The 25,309-nt window shown below is 40.8% G+C and overlaps 1 protein-coding gene and 1 pseudogene across 10 annotated transcripts in view; one reads left to right on the top strand and one right to left on the bottom strand.

Moving 5' to 3' along the window:
- The window catches only part of PGAP1 (GPI inositol-deacylase), a 1,928,961-nt gene that overhangs the window by 1,156,299 nt on the left and 747,353 nt on the right, over positions 1–25,309 (top strand). The window lies entirely within an intron of this gene.
- Positions 6,879–8,303, bottom strand: LOC137247673 (dolichol-phosphate mannosyltransferase subunit 1-like; annotated as a pseudogene).

Genomic DNA, 25,309 nt, shown 5'->3' with positions numbered 1-25,309 from the left:
TCCTGCATGCGGACACACTTCAGCAACCGGCGGTACGAAATCCCTTCAAAGATGCGGATAATGCCCCATCAACTTCGGCACAGGCAAGGAAAAGACAGGAATCGGGACAACCACCTTCCTCTGCGAATCAGAATGTCAAATCCTGCCATGCCAATTCCAGCACAGGCGTGCTATTAGGAACTGCTCGCGTACACATTCACCATAATGGTACCGACTTCTCCGCGCGGGCATTAATTGATTCTGGGTCTGAATGTTCCTTTATAACTGAAAGACTGAAACGCAGAATCAATTTGCCAGCGAGGAAAATGCATGCCCATGTTTCAGGCATCACAATCAACGCAATGACTATGCAGGCATTCCCAGACTTGGTTTTGGCAGACAAGAGGTTATACGTCAACGAAGACGTAGACCTCATACTTGGCGGAGACATATATCCCCAAATTATAATGAGCGGTATAAAGAAGAATGTGCTAAACACACTCTTAGCCCAAGAGACAGTGTTCGGTTGGATACTAACCGGTCGTATCGAATCACCGAATCCAACGAAGAGCATTATGTCTTTTTACAACGAGGTTGCGTTAGACAGTCAATTAAAAGCTTTCTGGGAGGTAGAAAATCTACCCAAAAATAAAATATTGAATGAAGAGGAAAGGTACTGCGAACAATTATTTAAGGAAACAACGCAGCGAAGTGAGAATGGAAGGTACACCGTGTCACTACCATTCCGGCAGGATTACCCTAACAATATTAACTTAGGACAATCCCTGAAGCGTGCATGCTCTCAATTCTTCCGGAATGAGGGGCGGCTAATAAAAAACCCAGACTTAGGTAAAGAGTATGTTCGAGTGTTGTCAGAATATGAAACGCTCGGACATATGAGAAAAATTGAAAAGAATATTCCATCCGACGATTCGGATAATTATTTCCTGCCCCACCACGCCGTTATTAAAGCGGAAAGTACCACTACAAAGGTACGCGTAGTATTCAATGCCTCGAGCCCTACGGCCAACGGGAAGAGCCTAAATGATATTCTACTCCCAGGCCCAGTTCTACAAGCCGATCTACCCATCCTCATATTACGATGGAGGCTATACCGTTTCGTCTTCAATAGCGACATCGAAAAGATGTATCGACAAATTTGGGTGAACGAAAATCACACCAAATTTCAACGTATTGTGCATCGCACTTCCCCGAATGACCCTATTAGTCTTTACGAATTAAAGACGGTTACCTTCGGAGTGAATTGCGCTCCATATCTCGCGATAAGAACGCTCCTACAACTGGCTGACGACGTCGCAAATTCACACCCTACAGCGGCTAGCATACTAAGAGAGAGTATGTACGTAGATGATGTTTTATCTGGAGGACACACAATAGCGTCAACCATCAAAGCAAGAAACGAGATTCACGAAGCCTTACACTCAGCTGGCTTTCCATTACGCAAGTGGACTTCAAACTGTAAGGAAATTCTAAAGGACATCCCCAAAACGGACTTGCTCAGCGAGGATTTCTTAGCGTTCGAAGAAGCTAGTTCGGTAAAAGCCCTGGGAATACGATGGAACGCTCACTCAGACGTATTTTATTTCAAGGCAGGAACCCTGGAAAATGGTGCAAACATCACCAAACGAGCAGTCCTATCCGCTATAGCCAAACTTTTCGACCCTTTAGGCTGGCTTGCGCCTATGGTCATTGTGGCAAAAATACTCATGCAGAGTATTTGGTTGGAAGGCACCGCTTGGGACGAACCAGTATCTACCAGCACGCTGGAACGATGGAAAACCTTCACCGACCAATACCATGAAATCGATAAAATCCGGATACCTAGATGGGTCAACTTTTCTCCAGGAACCGACATCGAGATCCATGGATTTTGTGACGCATCCGAGAAGGCTTATGCAGCAGTCATTTACATGCGTGTCAAAACGGATGATAATGTCTGCACAAACCTACTTCTAGCCAAAACCCGAGTAGCCCCAGTGAAAACTCTTTCTCTTCCACGATTAGAGCTTTGCGGAGCCGTGCTGTTAGCGGAAATCACCGAATCCATTTTCAAGAACCTGAAGTTGGGACCAGTGAGAGTTCACCTTTGGACGGATTCAACTATCGTCCTCGCATGGATAAGGAAACCGCCGTGTTCCTGGTCCACTTTCGTCGCACATCGGATCACCAAGATCATCGACATGGTCGGAAATAAGGACTGGCTGCATGTAAACTCAGAATCTAACCCAGCAGATTTAGGTAGCAGAGGATTGCCTGCGTCTGAATTGGTCAACAATTCGTTGTGGTGGCAGGGACCTTCTTGGCTGCAAGAAGACACTTCCCAATGGCCAGCACAAGAAAGTGACTACATCACCTCCGTAGAGGAAAAGAGGGCGAAGACCTGCGCAACAACAACAGTAAATACTATCGATGTTCTTCAACGCTTTTCAGACCTACCTAGGGCTTTACGGGTGCTCTCATACGTAATGAGGTTCTACCGAAGAACTCACCCCAGAACAAAAAAAGCATTTCAGGTCAAGTCACATTTAATCTCTCCGGATGAGATCAAATCAGTAACCCAACTCTTAATTAAAATCTATCAGAAACAACATTATAGTTCCGAATATAATGATCTAAAGGCCGGAAAACCAATTGGAGGGAAAAGTGTAATACTTTCACTTAATCCCTACTTAGACCAAGATGGCATAATTCGGGTAGGAGGGCGACTCGGAGCGTCAAAGGACTTAGCTTTTACTGAACGCCACCCAATCCTCCTCCCATACAACTGTCGGTTATCCCGGCTGACAGTCCTAATGTTTCATCAACAAAGTTTGCATGGGGAGAACCAACTCATGTTGCGTCTGATACGCACCCAATACTGGATACCTAACATCAAAACCATGATTAGGGCTACAATTCACTATTGCAAAGTTTGCACTGTACACCGAAAGCGTGCTCAGACCCAACTTATGGGTATTCTCCCTCGCGAACGCACGACATTCAGCCGTGCATTCACGAATACTGGAGTCGACTTTGCCGGACCCTTCGACATTAAAAGTTACCGCGGCAGAGGGTGTCGACTATCCAAAGGCTATGTCTGCCTTTTCGTGTGTTTTTCCACACGAGCGATTCATCTGGAGGCCACTACTGACCTCAGCACCCCATCATTTCTTGCGGCTTTTGCCCGTTTTATATCTAGACGCGGATGTCCCAAAAACGTCTACTCCGACAACGGTACAAACTTTGTCGGAGCTTCACGATCCCTACGATCGGAATTCAAAACTTTCATGGCACAACCCCGAGACAATGCTGTCTCGAAGTACAGCCACCAGTCACTCACTTGGCATTTCATCCCTGCGGGCGCTCCCCACATGGGAGGGCTGTGGGAGGCTGGAGTGAAAAGCTTCAAAAGCCACTTCAAAAAGATAGCCTCACCACAGAAATTTACATTCGAGGAATTCCATACACTCTTGTGCCGCATCGAGGCATGCCTGAACTCGCGGCCCCTCAGCCCGGCATCCAATGACCCAACGGACCTTGAGCCGCTTACTCCAGGTCATTTCCTCACTGGCGGCCATCTACTGGCTCCGCCAGAGCCGGATGCTAGTGAGAGCCCTGCCTCGATGATCAATCGGTGGCAGAAACTCAAAGCCCTCCATCACACTTTCTGCAAGCGATGGAAAACCGAATATCTATCCGAACTTCAAAAAAGAGTGAAGTGGAAGCATCCCAAACAAAATATAAAAGTGGGAGATCTCGCTGTCCTCAAAGAGGACCACTTATCTCCCAACGAATGGAGGTTAGGTCGAGTTGTCGACGTACACCCCGGCGAAGATGACCGAGTACGCGTAGTCGACCTCAAAACCGAGAAGGGTCAAGTCAGACGACCTTTGGTCAAACTGATCCTTCTTCCAACGGAAGAGACGGATTGCGAGAAGGCTAAGTGCTCCTCCTAACAATCCCTCCGTTCCTCCATACCCCTCCCTTCAAAAAAAAATCAAACCCAAAACACCTTTTCCCCCGACTACCTACAATTAGAGGCCCACGGTTGTAATAGCATAGAAAGCAAATTAAGGAACCCGCGTCTTCGTGTCTCTCTACCCCTAAGCCTGCGTTTCTCCCGAGCCATATATTATAATCAACCCCCCGGTCTCGTGATGGTGCGAGTCTACCGGAGGGGAACCCTAAAACGTACTACGCGATGGCAATGGGGAAAGGGAGCGCGGGACATGAAGACGCGTTTCAACCACGCGCCGTGATGCCCCGCTATCCCTAAGCTTGTGGCTATGCCCTAATCAACCCCCCGGTCTCGTGATGGTGCGAGTCTACCGGAGGGCGATCCTACATCTTCTCTTTTTTTTCTCTACCTCCGGTCTCGTTTCGAGTCTGCCGGAGGGACTCCTACACCTGACTACGGAGCGAGACGCACGAAGACGCGGGAGAGCGTACAAAAAGCTCGCAAACAAAAAAAACATTTTTCCTTTCCGATCTAAGTTTTTTTTTAACAAGACTAACCGGGGCCCCCTGAACAGAAAACCCCATAATTCACTCGCTCACCCAGAGCGAGGACACCAGAAAATCCCCGAATTCACTCGCCCGCCCCGAGCGAGGACACCAGAGACCATCCCATTCACTCGTTATCCCATAACGAGGACATCATAACAACCTACCGCAGAAGGGTGAACCGATCTGCCACATATTGCATCAGCACTCGGTCAAATGCACGAGGCCAACAGCACCGAAGCGGGCCTAGCAATCAGGACTCCAATAGTTATAATTCATAAGAACAACGTACACGTCATGTAGGAAGTCTACAATAAAAGCTTTCCCAAACAAACATTAAGCTTACAAAGCGTTGATGTTGGTTCACAAATTGTGTAAACAAAATAAATGAAACCTCATAAAAATTTACTAAAAGAAAGCATGTTATAAGTGGCCTCCAAAAAGCCCTTATAACTAACAATTCTTTTTAGACGGATTGTCAAAAGGTTTTGAACATTGATCTTGAATACCTTTCAAAAGGTCTTCAAACATTTCTCCAATTAGGGTGAATTTCAGTTTAAGCATAAACACCGAAAGTCTGGGCTCACAATTTGTGTAAGAAAACCATTCCATTCATAAATATGTGCGTTCGTGCTAACGATAATCGAACACAGACCAGTATTATCAAACTACCGACGCACTAAAGTAAATACTGATTGTTGCCTTGGTTTAGAAATTTTATACATATTATAGTTTGTTGGAGAACTTGGTAGTTACTTGGGCTGCTGAGTAGCTTCTCACCCCATGTCGCCTACATCTTCGAATCATGCTATCTCAATGTCAAAAATTTCCCGATTCCGGACTTTTCTCCAAACCGCCCTATATTAGAGTGAGAGTGAAGAACACTTCATCCCGGAATGTATTTCATTAACAAAAATGCTTTGAACTTATGCTCGGAGAGGGAGTTTTTTGGGCAACATAGTGCATTTTTTGAATAAAAGTCCAACGTGCGGCATTTTCTAAACAATGTCTGAAAGAGTGACCAACCCAACATGACCTTATCAAGCACGAAATGTTCAGTAGAAACCGAATCATTTCCCCCACAACATATTGGCACTTGCAAAACCATTATCATTACTACTAGACTATTAGATTCGTCCCGCTTACTGGATTACGAATGGGAATTTCAAAAAAAACCCCAATCAAGAAAGGAGTCGTTTCGTAATTTCACATAAGTCAAAAAAAAAATTTTTTTTTTGGAAGTGGGAAAAAGTTCCCTAACCTTGAGCAGTATCCAGTACCCCTTACCACGGGTGGGGGGAAGTGCCAGACTTACAAAAGGTCGCTGAAAGCGGGAGTGCATTCCACCGGGTGGATACTTCCCTTACCTCGAACAGTATCTGATACCCCTTACCACTGGTGGGGGGAAGTGTCAGACTTGAACGAGGTTTTAACAAAAAAAAAAAAAACCGACTAATGTTATTTTTACAACTTTACGCAGTATCTGCTACCCCTTACCACTGGTGGGGGGAGGTAGCGGACTGCCGCAAAGCTTCCCGGTTATTTTTCGCGAAAATGGGATGCGTTGTTGATCACAAAAGAAAAAAAAAGGGAAAACGCTTCTCAACAATGAATTAAAACAGAACCAGAAACATTACTAATGGTGTTCCACTTTTAATTTCATATTTTACCTTAAACGGAAAGAATTCATACGTTTATGATATGGAGCATGAGGATCATCTATGTCGTATCTCGGACGACGCCAAAACCTAGTCACCATTTTGGCTAACAAATAACCTTGCGTCGAGTCTTGTAAAGATAGGTATACTTTTTGGGACGTCCTGAATGTGTTCGTATCCAAATGACCCAGCCCAGGCAATTGAAATATATGTACGTATATTTTCAAGGTTCATGTTGTTTAACAAAATCTTGAAGTAATTTCGATATTTGAGGGTGATAGGGAATTTTATATTTACTTATAACTGTAGCAGCTAGACACTTAAGATTCATAAAATTCATTAGAGGTATTGTATTGGCTGGATTGCTTACAAAGTGAATGGACGCTCATTCCGATTTATTTGGTTGATCTAGGTCCCCGCCGTGTTCCAATCGCAACGATATAATATCATTAGAATAGTTATATGGTTGCACAGCAACATTTAGTGGCGTTGATTTTGGCCTCATTTTTGGCGTTAACATTCATTCCACAATCGACTAGTAGCTTAATAAATTTTGCATTTGGAAACACAATCGTTAAATTGTTCTCATCATTCAAGTCACCACTCTTTATAACACTCAAGCGAGATACACACAAATGTAACACTGTATCGCAAGTGAAAGCCCTACGCACATTCGCGCGTACTAAATCTCGCACAGAACAAAATACCCATTTTTTCTGTTCATGCGTTGTTGCTGTACTACTTACTACGCATTGCAACTAAATATAATAAATTTTTGGCAAATTGAATAACTTCTGTTCCGCCCAGTTTTGAGGTGCCGTACACGCGATCCACAAATGTTATAGGTACTTCACCAATACTGAAGCCATGTTGACGTGCGCGTACTAACATTTCCACTTGAAAGACATAGCCTTTCGAAACACAACTGGCAATACATTTCCCGAGCACGTCCCTTTTATCTAAACGAAATGAACCAGTTAAATCCGACGCATTGGGACGCAGTAGAATTTGCGAAAGGAAGTTAGCTCCGCGAGATATGAGTTTACGTTTGAAGTCCCAACCGAAAACCCCACCCTCACCTCTATACCGTGTACCTGAGACTATATCATAGTCCTTTGTAGCTTGAAGCTCAATGAATGCGGGAATGAATCTCGGATGATGGCTCAAATCCGCATCCACTATTATAATAAAATCTCCAGTGGCGTGTTTGATACCGTTGATGTATGCAGTACCAAGACCCAGTTTGGATTCGCGCGGTCGCAGCACTATCGTCGGTTCCCCATAGATTTTTTATAGATCCTAAGCTAAATCTAAAGTTCCATCTGGACTACCATCGTCAATTACTATAACTTCATATTTGTAACCACTTTCGCTGAGGTATTTGACAATTAGCCAAACTATAATTGGCAAATTTTCTTTTTCATTATATGTGGGCAGTAGAGCACTATATTTATGACCACTTGTAGGCATTTTATTTTTAAGTTTGTTGCTTATAATTAATAACTTACTGGGGAAAACAAAACAAAACTGCGAGCTGCTGCGTGTTGTTCGAAGTAGGAAATTCCACATCAGCCTGTGCTGGACAAGGACTATTTTTTTCGTCGCATTGCAACAAAAGAGGCTTCATTAAACATACCACGTAATTGCTGTTGCAGTATGTGTTCCACCAATTTGACACTTTCTAGGCGTGGGTGATCGCTGTCGCCGAAACTCCGCATTATGTCGGAAACTTCTGGTAAAAATGTGGCTGGTAAATCATCTCCTACGGCGCCGGCTGCTGGTCCGGCCACTATTGCCATTTTTTTGCCACCGCCATCCACCTGAAAAAGAAAAAATAAAGAAAATGAGTTAAAAATCTGAAATAACCTAAGAAAATATTTATTTCAGTAAAATTATTGCAAAATATTTTACCACTTACCCTTTTTGTCCAGCAACGCGTAAAACTCCACATGAATTGAAGCCACTATTGCCATTTTTTTGCCCCCGCCATCCACCTGAAAAAGAAAAAAATAAAGAAAATGAGTTATAAATCTGAAATAACCTAAGAAAATATTTATTTCAGTAAAATTATTGAAAAATATTTTACCACTTACCTTTTTTGTCCAGCAACGCGTAAAACTCCACATGAATTGAAGCAAAAAAAAACGGTAAAATAAATCTTTCGATTCATTTTTTTTTGCTTCATTCTCTATACTGGAATGTTCAAACCAGTATGTATGTATGTATGATACATACAAGAAAACTAGAGACGACAGAGTTGCCATGCTACCCAACTCGACCACCCAATGGTGCGTTTCTTGTTTGCGTCTGTATAAGATTAGAGAAGACAACACAAGGTTACATCACAAGAGCACCCCCCCCCCCCCCCCCCCGTAACTAATCAGGCCGAAATAATATGAAGGATAATACAAATCCATTTATTATTTTTTTTTCTGCTTTCCAACAAATTTTAAATTAAAACTTACTTCACAGCCGTAACTGAGTGGCACAGAAACCCACTTCAGTGGCGAAGACGGCGATGCACGGAGAGCGCTGCGGACGACGCATACCGCTTGGGGCAACTCCAACACCTATACGGGTAAAATTGCATATGCCCATTTAGATGGGCAATCAAGCCGCCAAACGACCGAAGATGCCGTTGGCACACACGACATCGATACCCCCCCTGAGGCGTTGGACCCTGTGCTGGCTGCTGCTCCCACAACACGTTCTCCTGCGCCTGATGGAACTTGGCGTACCAGGCGGTGGTGCTCCCGCGTAGTTTTACCACCAGAGGCGTCTGCAGGGCCCGGAGCACACAGGGCCTAACTTGCCGCAACACCTCCCCCACCGCCTGCTGCACCAACTCGTCCGGCGCGTGGCAAATGTAGGAGCCCCTCCGCCGCTCCGGGTATTCTACATCCGCCACCACCTGGATTGGCTCCTCTCCCCCAGTCTCCAAACACACGAGAAGCATTTGCATCGGTTCCATCTAAAAAAAAAAAAAAAAAAAAAAAAAAAAAAAAACCCATTAGAAAAAACTATTAAAAATCAGTGAGGAACCCGTCATACTTACATTTAAACAGCTTGAAGATCCAAATAACAATGTGGTGAGGGTAATTTATCCACCACAATCCTGCATTCATGTGTCCTGGAAAATTCCTGTTACGGGAAAACAACTGGATGGCAACCCGCAATAACCACGGCAGCTTCATTAGCGCTGTCAGACTAAGGGCGGATACCGAACAATAAATGGACAAAATAAGTACCGAAAACGACACAAAACATCACAATCGGGACTGACGAGTCTTTTGTATTTTTGCCAATACGGCCATCTACTGCAGTACCAAGCAGTCATCCATAACAAATGAATTCAAAAAAAAAAGAGGAAAACAAAACGGAAACAAACCTCTCTTTGCACAAAAAATTTAACATTTTTTTTACAAAAGACATTTTTTTTGTTGTCGTTTTTTTTTACCCTTTCCGTTTTTTTTGGGTACTGTTTTCTGGCTGGGGGGCAGGACTTGTTGTTTTTCAACAACAAATATCACAAAAGGTCATTATAAGGGCTCGGTACAAAAACAATCCGGGTCCCGAAATAAAAGAATCCCGACACGACAAAATCCCGAAATGGGAAAAGTCAACTGTTTCTACCGGCCTAGTGTGCTACTGCCCCAGTGACCTAGTTTTTGTTTCAAGGGCAAGCAAATACATATATGTATATATATACTCGCACACCACAAATTCACCATACCAGCTGTCAGCTAACCAAGTAATACACAACAGGGTTGCATGCAATCTCAAAATGGTACGTGCAGATCGAACGCGTCGTTGAGAACGCATCGCCAATCTGCATGCAAGCACCGGCAGTTGGTACACTTTCCAATGTAATTACGATTTGCGCTATTCGTCATGAGCTGTCGCACAAAATTAAATCAATACCGTCGTCAACCTCTCCGGTTCGTTTCAAACTCGGTTTAGTCATATAGTTTAACGTACGGTGGTTAATAAAACACCACGCGTATCACGAAACCAAGTAATTTTGCGCGGGTGGCTTGGAATCACGTCCGCTCCAACCTCCCACACACCGCAATCTTGCTGGTTTTGTTGAAATACATAAGCTGCTCGAAATCACAGCACTAACTACTTTGCAAAAACGCTCTCGTCACTCCACGTCAGTTGACTAGTCATTTTACGGTGATAGGTTATATTCGTAGTCACATTTGCATGGGCGTGGGTAGGTTTTGTAGGGTAATAATATAATACACAACTGACGAAATACATGCGCTGCAGCGAAAACGCGCATCACCCAACCAACCTCACGGCCACTCGCCCTGGCACATCCATAAAATGCCACAGTCGCCCTGAGAGCGAGACGACCACATTATACGCTGGAACGGAGACCTCGGCCTCTTCGTCCAGCCCAGGAAAACCTCAAAACCCTCGAGTCTGGAACGGAGACCTCGGCCTCTTCGTCCAGCCCAGGAAAACCTCAAAACCCTCGAGTCTGGAACGGAGACCTCTGCCTCTTCGTCCAACCCACAAAAAAACCGCAAATCTGGAATGGAGACCTCGGCCTCTCCATCCGGACCGAAAAAAAAAAAAAAAAAAAAAAAAAACCAAAGAATAACAAACATTGGTGCCACTCTGGAACGGAGACCTCGGCCTCTTCGTCCAGCCTTACTGGCCATCGACAATTCACATATTACATTCTGAATTTCTATATTTAAGAATTATGTATAATTCAATGGCAAGAAATATTCACTTCACTGTTCATAACCGCTAATTCGTTCATCTTAGCTCAGGTGGCATGCTAAGCAAGTCCAAAGGGATTCCCGGCCATGTTGCGTCGCAGACGAACTCTTCACTTAGATTAAGTTTAGTGTGTAAGTCTTATAATAATTTTTCTCGTTTCAGCGGAGGTCATTGGCGGAAAACGATGTTGCGTATCGCAAGGGGGGCCGGCATGTTTAGGCAGGATGCCTAACTTGTCCGCATCTGATTGCGACCCCCCCAATGCAACTCTGCAAATCGATACTCGATACTCGAATTAATTTATAACCACCCACACCATCACCCTCATGCATGTGCATGCATGTACATGCGCGTGTGTGTGTGCTTTTTGTCAGCACTCATGCATATGCATGTCAGGGTTGATGTGTGGGTGCCTTTCCCCTCCAAAACGGAGGATTTTGCGGGTCAACGGTTGTAGCTTGCTATACAACCGGCCTCTTTTTTGATTTCAACAGCCAACCAGCACGCATCTGCCGCCAACGATCTCTGCCGTTCTGATCACAATCAATTCAGGTAATATTGTACCCAACTTATTTTTACTTATCTAATAAAGTCCACCCATTATAACGAGGAAAATCCTCTTGTGCTTTCTCTTATTTCATTGGAGTGAATTGCCAACCGAGACCGACCCTTGTGCGCCTACCCACTGCCGGTTTACGACGCACTCAGGCCGAACAGGTCGTATATATAGTATATATCCCCCACAACCGATTCGTAATTACTGCCCTATTTTAAGAGCTAGAGGCTTCAAATTTCAACGAATGCTTACGTATATAGCATATATTGTTGTCTGAAAAAATCATTAAGATCGGTGGTATATATAGTATATACATATAGTATATATATATATTTTCGCAATTTTAGCCCCATTTTAACAGCTAGAAGCTTTAAATTTCACCGAATGCTTACGTATATAGCATATATTGTTGTCTGAAAAAATCATAGAGATCGGTTGTATATATAATATATATCTCATTCAACCGATTGTTCAGATAAGAAACTTTTCGCAATTTCTACCCCATTTTAGCAGCTATAAGCTTCAAATTTCACCGACTGCTTGCGTATATAGTATATATTGTTGTGTCAAAAAATCATAGAGATCGGTGATACATATAATATATATATGATGGTATATATAGTATATATTAGGCCGGGTCGATTTGTGGGGAGGCAAAAAAATCGCCAATTGCTCTGTGAAAATCATATTCTAGGGCTCAAAATAAGAAACTTTGCCGATGGAACCATACCTCTAAAACGAATTCTGATGTCCCCCCTTTGGGTCATAGGGGCAAATTTTGAAAAATCCCACTTTGAAATGCCTATGTTTTTTCTTTTTGAAGTTTATTTTTCTCTTTAGAAATTTATTTAGTCAGAACATATGTAAATGAAAAAATGAATTTAACTTAGTAATAGAAAAGAAATTTAAAAAATTTATTAGAAATTAGCGTTTTTACAACCCCCTTTTAAAACCAAGGCATCACTGTGATGCATTTGCATGTCGTAAACATAGTTGTGTGGGTTTTTTATTCAACCGTTTTAAAAAATGAAGGTATCACTGTGACACAATTGCAGATCGTAAAATTGCTTGTGTTATTTTTTTAAGCCACCACAAGACACAGCAGGTAGAATTCAAATCCAATGCCCAAAAGCTCGACCCAAAGGGGGGGGGGGGGGGGGGGCATCAGAATTCGTTTTAGAGGTATGGTTCCTTCGGCAAAGTTTCTTATTTTGATCCCTAGAATACGATTTTCACAGAGCAATGAGCGATTTTTAAATCGACCCGCCCTAGTATATATATAGTATATATATTTTTTTTTTACGATTTCGGCCCCATTTTAACAGCTAGAAGCTTCAAATTTCACCAAATGCTTACGTGTATAGCAAATATTGATGTCTGAAAAAATCATTGAGATCGGTGGTATAAATAGTATATATCTCATACAACCGATTGTTCAGATAAAAAACTTTGCGCAACTTCTGCCCCGTTTTAACAGCTAGAAGCTTCAAATTTCACCAAACTCTTACGTATATAGCATATATTGTTGTCTGAAAAAATCATAGAGTTCGGTGGTATATATACTATATACTTCATATAAACTGTCATTTTTGCCCCTTTTTTGCGGCTAGAAGCTTCAAAATTCATCAAATTTCTTCAAATAGTTACGTTTACGTCATATATTGTTGAAATACGTGATTCGTAGTCATAGCTTTTACACGCAGACCACAAAAAACCTGAAACTTTGCATCCTCACACAAAGTACCTACCTATTTTTATGCTCAGTTGAGCAGAGCTCACAGAGTATATTAACTTTGATTGGATAACGGTTGGTTGTACAGGTATAAAGGAATCGAGATAGATATAGACTTCCATATATCAAAATCATCAGTATCGAAAAACAATTCGATTGAGCCATGTCCGTCCGTCCGTCCGTCCATCCGTCTGTCCGTTAACACGATAACTTGAGTAAATTTTGAGGTATCTTGATGAAATTTTGTATGTGGGTTCCTGGGTACTTATCTCAGATCGCTATTTAAAATGAACGATATCGGACAATAACCACGCCCACTTTTTCGATATCGAAAATTTTGAAAAATCGAAAAAGTGCGATAATTCATTACCAAATATGGATTAAGCGATGAAACTTGGTAGGTGAGTTGAACTTATGACGCAGAATAGAAAAATAGTAAAATTTTGGACAACGGGCGTGGCCCCGCCCACTTTTAAAAGAAGGTAATTTAGAAGTTTTGCAAGCTGTAATTTCGCAGTCGTTGAAGATATCATGATGAAATTTGGCAGAAACGTTACTCTTATTACTATATGTCTGCTTAATAAAAATTTGCAAAATCGGAGAACGACCTGCCCACTTTTTAAAAATTTTTTTTTTTTAAATTCAAATTTTAAAAGAAAAGTTTTATCTTTACAGTATATAAGTAAATTATGTCAACATTCAACTCCAGTAATGATATGGTGAAACAAAATACAAAAATAAAAGAAAATTTCAAAATGGGCGTGGCTCCGCCCTTTTTCATTTAATTTGTCTAGGATACTTTTAATGCCATAAGTCGAACAAAAATTTACCTATCCTTGTGAAATTTGGTAGAGGCTTAGATTCTAGGACGATAACTGTTTTCTGTGAAAAAGGGCGAAATCGGTTGAAGCCACGCCCAGTTTTTATACACAGTCGACCGTCTGTCCTTCCGCTCGGCCGTTAACACGATAACTTGAGCAAAAATCGATATATCTTTACTAAACTCAGTTCACGTACTTATCTGAACTCACTTTGTATTGGTGTAAAAAATGGCTGAAATCCGACTATGACCACGCCCACTTTTTCGATATCGAAAATTACGAAAAATGAAAAAAATGCCATAATTATATACCAAATACGAAAAAAGGGATGAAACATGGTAATTGTATTAGTCTATTGACGCAAAATATAACTTTAGAAAAAACTTGGTAAAATGGGTGTGACACCTACCATACTAAGTAGAAGAAAATGAAAAAAGTTTTGCAGGGCGAAATCAAAAGCCCTTGGAATTTTGGAAGGAATACTGTTCGTGGTATTACATATATAAATAAATTAGCGGTACCCGACAGATGAAGTTTTGGATCACCCTGGTCCACATTTTGGTCGATATCTCGAAAACGCCCTCACATATACAACTAAGGGCCACTCCCTTTTAAAACCCTCATTAATACCTTTAATTTGATACCCATATCGTACAAACACATTCTAGAGTCACCCCTAGTCCACGTTTATGGCGATATCTCGAAAAGGCGTCCACATATAGAACTAAGGCCCACTCCTTTTTAAAATACTCATTAACACCTTTCATTTGATACCCATATCGTACAAAAAAATTCTAGAGTCACCCCTGGTCCACTTTTATAACGATATTCCGAAAAGGCGTCCACCTATAGAACTATGGCCCACTCCCTTTTAAAACACTTATTAACACCTTTCGTTTGATACCCATATCGTACAAACAAATTCTAGGGTCACCCCTGGTCCACCCTTATGGCGATATTTCGTAAAGGCGTCCACCTATAGAACTAAGGCACACGCCCTTTGAAAATACTCATTAACACCTTTCATTTGATACCCATATAGTACAAACAAATTCTAGAGTCACCCCTGGTCCACGTTTATGGCGATATCTCGAAAAGGCGTCCACATATAGAACTGAGGCCCACTCCCTTTTAAAACACTCATTAACATCTTTCATTTGATACCCATATAGTACAAACAAATTCTAGAGTCACCCCTGGTCCACTTTTATAACGATATTCCGAAAAGGCGTCCACCTCATATAGTACAAACAAATTCTAGAGTCACCCCTCGTCCATCTTTATGGCGATATCTCGAAATAGCGTCCATCTATAGAACTTAGGCCCACGCCCTTTTAAAATACTCATTAATACCTTTCATTTGATAACCATATCGTACAAAATAAATTCTAGAGTCACCCCTGGTCCACCTTTATGGCGATATCCCTAAATGGTGTCCATCTATAGAACTATGGCCCACTTCCTCTTAAAATACTCTTTAATACCTTCCATTTGATACACATGTCATACAAACACATTCCAGGGTTACCCTAGGTTCTTTTTACAACACGGTGATTTTCCCTTACTTTGTCTCCACAGCTCTCAACTGAGTACCTATGTAATGTTCGGTTACACCCGAACTTAGCCTTCCTTACTTGTTTATTTTATATTTATCTTAAAAATCGCTTGGAGATGTAGATCTGTTCATTATATATTTCTTATTTTATACATCTGATTATTCGGAGATTACGAACGGCACAAGATTATTGTTCAGCCCCATTCATGAAAGGTATGAAGTCTTCGGCACAGCCGAAGACAGTCCCGTCCTTACTTGTTTTCCTTTACAGAGCAGACAAACTATGAAGTTCACTTGAGAAAATGGCACTAAATTCAATATCACTTTTGGGCTAGTCACTAAGGTGGATGTATTTACTTACCGTTGGTCGATTTTTGGTGCCTAGCACCGACGGTGGTGGTTGGTTTCCTTTGGGGATTCCTTCAACGTACTATGGATGAAAAGAGGGGAATGAGATAAATTATGCGGATGTTAATGGAAGGTTATAGGCAGGCGACTACAGTAGGGGATTTAGGTACACGGTGTTTATGCCTATGGGCTAAAACATACATTTTTGCGGCAGCCCTAGGAACATAAATGTTTTCGGCAGCCTTGGTATGCATTCTGTTAATCTTATGTTAACAGCAACTGTTTGACTACTTTTGTCAAACAGTTAACTACAATAATCGTTCGATCTTACCGTTTCGCGAGTTAGAGGATTTTATGCAAAAGAAGGCTCTTTCACTTCTTTTGCGATCACAGAATGGATAAGCAGCAAACTCCAGCCACCACGATTCACGTAAGTAACAATAGAATTATATACACGCAAACACATTACAATATCATATTGTAATTAATTAAATAATTTTGCATATTTATAAATAATATTATAACGTGAAACCTAATACCACATTTTTTTTGATTTTTTTATTGATCTCGTCGGACGAGCCCAAGGTCTCCTGCTCCCTCGAACATGGTCCTTCAGCGCCGTTAAATGAGAACCAAATTTCCATATAAAATTTTTGCGTAGATAATTTCACTCAACTTTATTTTGGTGATCCAGCAAGGAAAAAATAATAATTATTGGTGATCCAGCGTTGGCAAATTTTAAAATTTTTGGCAATCCAGCGAACTTCATCATCATATCTGCGATTTTTAAATAAAAGGTACGTGTGAAAAATTTCAGTGCACTTTTTAAAATTATATTGGTTACTTTTCTTGTAAAGAATAAAGTGAATCAAATTAAAAGAATTATTTAAAAGTGTTTTAAAGTGGTTTTGAGAATTAATTGAAGTTAAGGGTTGTTTTTTGTTTGTGACCCACGCACATATGTACGTACATTCTTTTCTTGATTTCATAAATAGTGCACGCAAAGGCACTCTTTTAAAAATAATTTTTTTTGTGATTTCGGTAAATTTTTTGTTAAATAGTCAAAAATATTTTTACATTAAATTAAGCTTTTAAGTTTCAGGAGACAGGCATATGAGTCGGAAGGCTTTATTACTTCCGACCAAGAGCGCACCTGAAGGTTTCTGACTTCATTTGCGCTTAGAGTATATTCGTCTGGAGGTTTCTACCTCAGTGACCTCTTATAAAGCTAGGGAAAAGGCTAGAGAATAGGAGTATCACACTTTTCCTTTTAACCTCACTTTTTAACACTTGGCCCGTGCACATACATATATAAAAACCTTAAAAATTGTTCATTTCAAAAAATCACTTAAATTATTATAGTTTTAAAAGTCACTTCAATTATTTTACAAAATCACTGCACTTGTTTTTAATTATTAAAATTTTGCTGGCTGGCGAGCAATACACCACTTTGATTATTTACAATCATACATATACATATGTATGTACATATGTGCAATTAGGTACGAGCGGTCATTTGATTGCTGAAACATATGTTTTATATAAACAGGGTGTCTGGTTGTGTTAGTTATTGTTAAAATCAGTGACACAAAAAATTATCTTGTACGACAAAGCATTTTGCTATCGAGTATTTTCCCCATATTCTGGTAAGAAATATTCGACACAGCCTAGGGCTGTACAAGGAAAAGTTAACAAGTTAATATTTCGACCTCGTACAACGAAGTTCTTTGCTATCGGTTATTTCCTCCTACCCTGGTAAGGAATATCCGACACAGCTTAGGGTTGTACATGCAACATATAAATTGGTTACCATAACCACGAGTATCTTAGCACAGCATTACAAAGCTCTCACCCACCCACGCTTATACTGGTCCGAAAATGGTCTCAAAGGAACTACTGTACCAAAATATTAAAAAATATAAGTTTTTTGCGTTTCTTTGTCTAAAAACATATATTTTTCTGGCTGGAAATATTTTTTTTGCGTGTTACATCTGTGGTGGCAATTAGTAAACCCGTCAAATATATACGTTTTTCACAACCTTTGCTTAATTTCATCTCATTATAAGCTTTTCATTCGTTTTTTTGTAACAAAATGGAAAACTTTACCAGTCTTACTGATTCAGTAGTAGATTACGACAAAGATTTTAATGAAATACCTGCCAAAAATCATACAATCCACGTCTGAAAATCTAGCAAGCCGATTTTAAGGCAATGTATGAAAAAGTGAAAGAAGCATTTGACGGATTGTTGGCAGATGAAACCATTGACCAAAAAGCGGTTTCATCAATTCGCAAAAAGCATAAAATGTGCTATGCAACTTATATTAGAACTATGTCAAAAATACATAGTTTATGCGAATCGCTTGAAGAGGAAGCGAAAAACAAGGGGAAACACAATATCGTTCACAAGCATCATAATCTCCGTCTGCCTCCTTGCGATACCATAACTTTCAAGGGCGATTATATTTCATGGCCAACTTTTCGTGATATGTTCACGGCCATTTATAAAAGCAATGAATCACTTGACGGAGTTCAAAAACTATATTACCTTATGCAAAAGACACAAGGTGAAGCAAGGGAAATTGTTGAAAAATGTCCGTTGACCAATGAAGGTTTTGACACTGCTTGGAAAAACCTTAGCGATAGGTATGAGAATAAGAGAATTCTTATTAATTCCCAATTGAAAATTCTTTTCAATTTAGATTCAATAGAGTCAGAGTGCGGGACTTCTATTAAAAAATTGCAGAGGGATATCAACAATTGTATATCCGCCCTTAAATGTCACAAACTTGACATTACTAACTGGGATGCAATTATCACATACTTATGTTCAACAAAATTACCTGAACTAACACTATCGCTTTGGGAGCAGTCGGTCGAAAATAAGACGGACATATCCAAGTGGGAGGACATGGACAAGTTCCTCACTAATAGATTGGAGACTTTGGAAAGCGTTTCAGGTCTCCGAGGGGGCAAACCAAAGGTTCAGAAATCAAATAGTACACATAAATCCTCCCCCGAACCTTCACAAAAGAAGCTTGGCACACATCAATCTAGTGTTGCCAATAATGCGTGCAATATGTGAAAATCAAAAGAGCACAAACTTCATAGATGTCCCAATTTCAAAAGGTTAGAGGTTAGCAAAAGGAATAGTTTTATTAAATCCAATGGCTGCTGCCTCAATTGCCTCTCTTCGGGACATTCGGTGTCGAGATGTACTAGCCCGTACAATTTCGGCACTTGCCACTCTAGACATCATTCTTTATTGCATTTACAGAATCAACGGTCAAAACCGTCTAACAAATCACAGAAACCTTCGGATAATATACAGTCCACTTCTACACAAGCCCTACAAACGCTCGACTCCACTAGCAGTAACACACCATCTGCTAGCAATGTACAATCCCATCATGCTAATACAAGCAAAGGGATTTTATTAGGTACGGCGCGGGTTAACATACATCACAATGGTACAAACTTTTCTCCCAGAGCACTTATAGATTCAGGATCAGAGTGTTCCTTCATTACGGAGAGGCTAAGACGCAGAATAAACCTGCCAACACGTAAAATGCATGCTCAAGTTTCGTGCATCAATAATACGGTTTCTGCGCAGGTAAAGAAAGCGTGTATGATCCAACTGCGGTCACCTGTCGACCCACTGATTGCTATCGAGGCTATGGTTCTTGTTTTGCCACAAGTTACTGGGAACTTGCCAACATGCCAAATTTCGGCGTTGACACAACAAGCTTTTCCAGACCTTATCTTGGCGGATAAGCGGTTCTTCATCAACGAGCAAGTTGATCTTGTTTTGGGAGGAGACGTTTACCCACAAATAATATTAGAGGGTATTAGGAAAAACGTGCTTAATACACTTTTAGCCCAAGAAACTGTGTTCGGGTGGATTTTAACTGGTCAGGCGGACGCAGTAAAACCATCTAACCATCGGGCATCCTATTTCAATGAAGTGTCATTAGTGAAACAATTAGGAAGTTTTTGGGAACTGGAAGATGTACCAAAAACAAAAATTCGTACGCAAGATGAGCAACAATGCGAATAGCTCTTCAAACGTACAACAGTGCGGAATGATCAGGGAAGATATATCGTTTCACTTCCTTTCCGATCAGATTTCCCAAATAACATTAATTTAGGCCCTTCTTTAGGAAAAGCCTGTTCACAATTTTATTCAAACGAATCACGACTAGCAAAAAGCCCCGAGTTACGACAGGAATATAATAGGGTGGTCATGGAATATGAATCCATGGGCCACATGTCCAAATTACCTGGAATGCAGTCAGCTAATGCTACTGACAATTATTACTTGCCTCATCATGCGCTAATCAAAGAGGAAAGTACAACAACAAAGGTTAGGGTGGTTTTTTAATGCCTCGTCTGCAACAGCAAATGGCAAAAGCCTTAACGACGTTCTCCTTCCAGGGCCGGTGCTTCAGTCTGATTTAACTATGCTGTTATTAAATATGTCTTCAACAGCGATATTGAGAAGATGTATCGCCAGATTCTGGTCAATAGCGACCATACCAAATATTAGAGAATAGTTTTTCGTTCTAGTCCGAATGAACCTATCAGTCTTTATGAATTGAAGACTGTGACTTTCGGAGTTAATTGTGCTCCTTACTTAGCAATTAGAACTTTATTACAGCTAACTGATGACTCGGAACCCGTATACCCAATCGCATCGAATATTTTGGGAAATTATATGTACGTCGATGACGTCCTTGCTGGGGGTCATTCCATAGAATCGACAATTAAAGCGCGAGATCAATGGACAAAAAATGGACTTCGAATTTCAGTGAAATTTTAGGCGGGATTCCAAAGGCGCATCTTTTGCATGAAGATTTTCTCGAATTCGAAGATACGAGCAGTGCCAAAGCACTTGGTATTAGATGGAATGCTCATGCGGATCATTTCTATTTTAAAGTCAAATCTATTGAAACTAATCAAATTCTAAGTAAGAGAGAAATACTGTCGGCTATTGCCAAGCTTTTCGATCCATTAGGGTGGCTGGCACCAATTATTATAGTTGCTAAAATTTTGATGCAAACCATCTGGTTAGAAGGTACTAATTGGGATGAACCAGTTTCACCAGCCACGCAGGATCAATGGAACATTTTCGCGCAAAATCACATTGCAATCGAGCAAATGAGGATTCCACGATGGGTACTATTTTCACCAAAGGACTAAGTCGAGATTCATGGATTTTGCGATGCATCGGAGAAACCATATGCTGCTGCTGTATATCTACGTGTGGAAAGGGAAGAAGGGATACACGTCAACTTACTTTTAGCTAAAACCAGAGTTGCTCCAGTTAAAACTATTTCTCTGCCGCGCTTGGAGCTTTGTGGGGCCGTTCTACTCGCAGAAATTATTGAATCGGTTATCAATACTCTTGATTTCGGTAACTTGAAATTGCATCTTTGGACCGATTCTATGATAGTTCTCGCATGGATACGCAAACCTCCATGCTCATGGTCTACCTTTGTGGCCCATCGAGTTACTAAAATCCGAGATAAAGTAGGAAATTCAAGTTGGTCTCATGTAGATTCCGCAACTAACTCAGCAGACTTAGCTAGTAGGGGTGTATTAGCACACGAGTTGCTTAACAATTCCTTGTGGTGGCAGGGTCCTTCTTGGCTTCAAGAAGGTAAAGAAAAATGGCCGCCACAAAATACAGACTATACTACTAATAGCGAGGACAAAAGGGTCAAAGTACATACTTCAACCACAGGCAATGTTAGTGATATTCTTGAAAGATTTTCCAGCCTACCCAGAGCTTTGAGAGTGATTTCATATATTTTAAGGTTTTCTCAGCGAACAAATCCAAAAACAAAAGCCTCATTTAAACCAACGTCTTGCTCAGTTGCAGCAGGCGAAATTAAATTAACGATTACTCGATTAGTAATCATTGCACAGAGGCAACACTTTAGTACGGAAATCAAAAAACTCGAAGCAGGAGAAGTGATAGATTCAAAGAGTGAAATACTTTCTCTCAATCCATTTATTCACGAAGATAATCTTTTGCGGATAAAAGGGCGTAATGAGGCATCTGAAGATTTACCTTTCAACGAACGTTGTCCAATTATTCTCCCCTATAATTGTAGGTTATCACGTCTGATAGTTCAATTTATCCATGACATATCACTTCATGGTGAAAATCTACTAATGTTGCGACTTATCAGAACGCAATATTGGATCCCTAGTGTGAAAACAATGATTAGGTCTGTCATTCATAATTGTAAGACCTGCACGATCTATCGGAAACGATCGCAAAACCAACTTATGGGTGCATTGCCGAAGGAGCGAACTACTTTTCGCGAGCGTTTACCAATACAGGGGTTGACTTTACAGGACCATTTGATATTAAAAGTTATCGCGGCCATGGTTGTCGCATTTCAAAAGGTTACGTTTGTCTATTTGTTTGCTTTGCTACCAAAGCTATTCATTTAGAAGCCACAAATGACTTAAGTACCCCATCCTTTTTAGCAGCCTTTGACAGGTTCATTGCTAGACGAGGATGTCCAAAAAATATCTATTCAGATAACGGAACGAATTTTGTCGGAGCCTCAAGGGCTCTTAAAAAAGAACTTAAGATCTTTATCGCTGATGCGCGTGATAGAACTTTATCAAAGTATGCACATCAATTACTTGAATGGCATTTCATACCGCCATCTGCGCCGCATATGGGCGGCCTCTGGGAAGCGGGCGTTAGAAGCTTTAAGGCACACTTCAAAAAGATTGCATTAGTGGGGAAATATATATTTGAGGAGTTTAACATGCTTCTATGTCGAATAGAGTCGTGTCTCAATTCGCGACCTTTGAGCCCTGCTTCTAACCAACCTTCTGACTTAGAACCTCTTACCCCGGGTCATTTCTTAGTAGGAGGACATCTATTAGCCCCACCAGAATTAGATACGAACGAGAATCCTGCTTCGATTGTTAATCGATGGCAGAAACTGAAAACTATACACCATAAATTTTGCCGAAGATGGAAATCCGAGTATTTAGCTGAACTACACAAACGGAATAAGTGGAAGCAACCTCAAACTAACATAAAGGTCGGAGATCTTTTCGTTATCAAAGAGGATAGTTTGCCACCTAACGAATGGAGAATGGGCAGAGTGATCAATTTATATCCCGGTCCCGATAACCGAGTTCGCGTCGTTGACCTTATTACAGAATATGGTCAGGTTACACGACCGTTAGTGAAGTTGGTACTACTACCAACAGATACCATTGAAAATGAGGAACCTACTTCAAGGGAAACTAGATCTAGGACAACCCCTAATCAGCAAAGTAGCTGTTAGGCAAATTTTAACAAAAACAGTTCTTTCTTTTTATTTAAACTACCACCTCGACATTCGTTCGCATTTTCGTTGTTCAAAACATTTTTTTTTCTCATCGCATCTCGTTCATTTTACCCGAAAAATACATACATTTTGTTTTATTATAATGCTGTAATCCAAATTACCAATGGTATTGGAGTTGCCCATAAAATTCATTTTTTTCCCATACAAATCTTTCCCGTTTGCGTATCTTTTGATTTATGTAATTTATGCATTCATTGAAATTTAATCGAACTTCACAAAATACCGAAAGGTTCAAAAAAGAAAAAAATTGATTTTTTTTTTGGCAAAACACACTCCAACTCATAGCAGTTTTCGGCGGATTATACACCTCCTTTAGTGCACATCCAAAATAAAAACCCATCTGTGAAAAATATTATCACGTTCCTTCAAAAAAAAAATTTTTTTCTAGAAATTTTTTGCTCAAAGGCACCAACCCACTCTAATGCTCATTATGATTTTGCCAATTTATTTGCACAGTTAAATAAGCATAACACGTGGCCTATTATTAAAATAACATTAAAATTCAGAAATTACCGCATTTCTAAACTTGGGCCATTGCACTTGGGTACATTTTCCAGCACCCTGTTTTTCTTGCATACAAATCTACCACTTACCGGCATTTTGTTTTGATTTTGTTCTTCTTTTGTTCCCGGCCATCATGAAAGTAGTGGTGCGTGGTGAATGCATTGTTTCAATTCGATAAGTGCACCAAAGGTATCGACTGGTGTGATCATGCAGCGTTCACAACATGCAACTAGTTGTGTGGGCTGAATGCAAGATCCCGGAATCGATATGAAATGTGTGAAAACGTTGTAAAATTTACTATTTTAGTCCGTATAAAGGCAAATTTAACGAAAATTAAAGGGGGGAGGATACTAAATGCTTCAGATTAACAAAAATCGCTCCGAAATAAGTCAAGTGTTAATGCTGAAGATTTAATTTACTTATTTGCACACTGGTCGTACGAAATATTTTACTTTTCTTTTTGGATCGCATATTCAATAAAGCAACATACATATGTATATGCTCTAGTCTAATAAGCTACAAAATTTTGGGTTCTGGGTAAAAATACATACTTGACAGAATAATCACTTTAGCCACAAGTCGCAGCCGCTTTAATAATAGCGCTTAAACCACCTCAGTTTCTAGTCGAGGTAATCGGTAGAATTATTGCTCGCCAGCATATATACATGACATTTTCCATTATACCATTGTTACCTCAACGGGGAAAAATGTCATTACAGCACAACATGACCCGTTATTCTGCTATGCGCAAACGCATTGAGTTCGGAGGACAATACAGCCTCAAGTGCAAATTCTGCGACCGATATCATCCGATTCGGCTTTGTCCAATCTTTAGGGCCAAAAAAACCGGAAGATCGTTTACGTGCGGTGCTCATACACCGCTATTGCACAAATTGCCTGGCTGGCACTCATCGAACAGAGAGTTGCTCAAATGAGGGAAGATGTCGTCGATGCAACGACGACCACCACACTCTTCTCCATATTGACACCTCTGCCGACCCGCGAAGAACAACGCACAAACCATCAAGGTATTCACGCCATGAAGACGACGACGACGACGATGACGACATCATTTCGTTAGAAGCATCAGTGGTCGAAGCTGAAAATAATGCTCCTGTAGAGTTGGAGGAAGGTGAAATATCTGTCTCGCAAGCGGGAACTAGTGCTTCCCGCAGAGACACCAACGAGGAAAGGGAGTTAGATGCACTCCCAACCGCACGAAGCAGCGATATGACCGACCGCCGATTTAGACCGTTGTTGCATCACGAAAAAGGCAACAAGATGCTTCACGAGCGATTAAGCCGTACCGTCGACAACAAAATGTCCAAGCACATCGCCAAAACCAAAACAAACCCCGGAGGAGAGTGGAACCCTACGCTTTCCAGCCTCTGAATCGCAATAATTTTCGATCTGGTGTTCAGGAACCTGCTGCGTTAATAGGCATACAGTATACCACCGCGATTACACCGACTACAGTCATCAAGGTCGAATCCGGAGGGCGATTACATTTAGTTCGTGCGCTGATTGATCCAAGCGCC

This window comes from Eurosta solidaginis, chromosome 4, assembly GCF_040869045.1.
Source record: "Eurosta solidaginis isolate ZX-2024a chromosome 4, ASM4086904v1, whole genome shotgun sequence".
Lineage (NCBI taxonomy): Eukaryota > Metazoa > Arthropoda > Insecta > Diptera > Tephritidae > Eurosta > Eurosta solidaginis.
The sequence above is the reverse complement of the archived record's forward strand: the minus strand, read 5'-3'. Positions and strand labels throughout refer to the sequence as shown.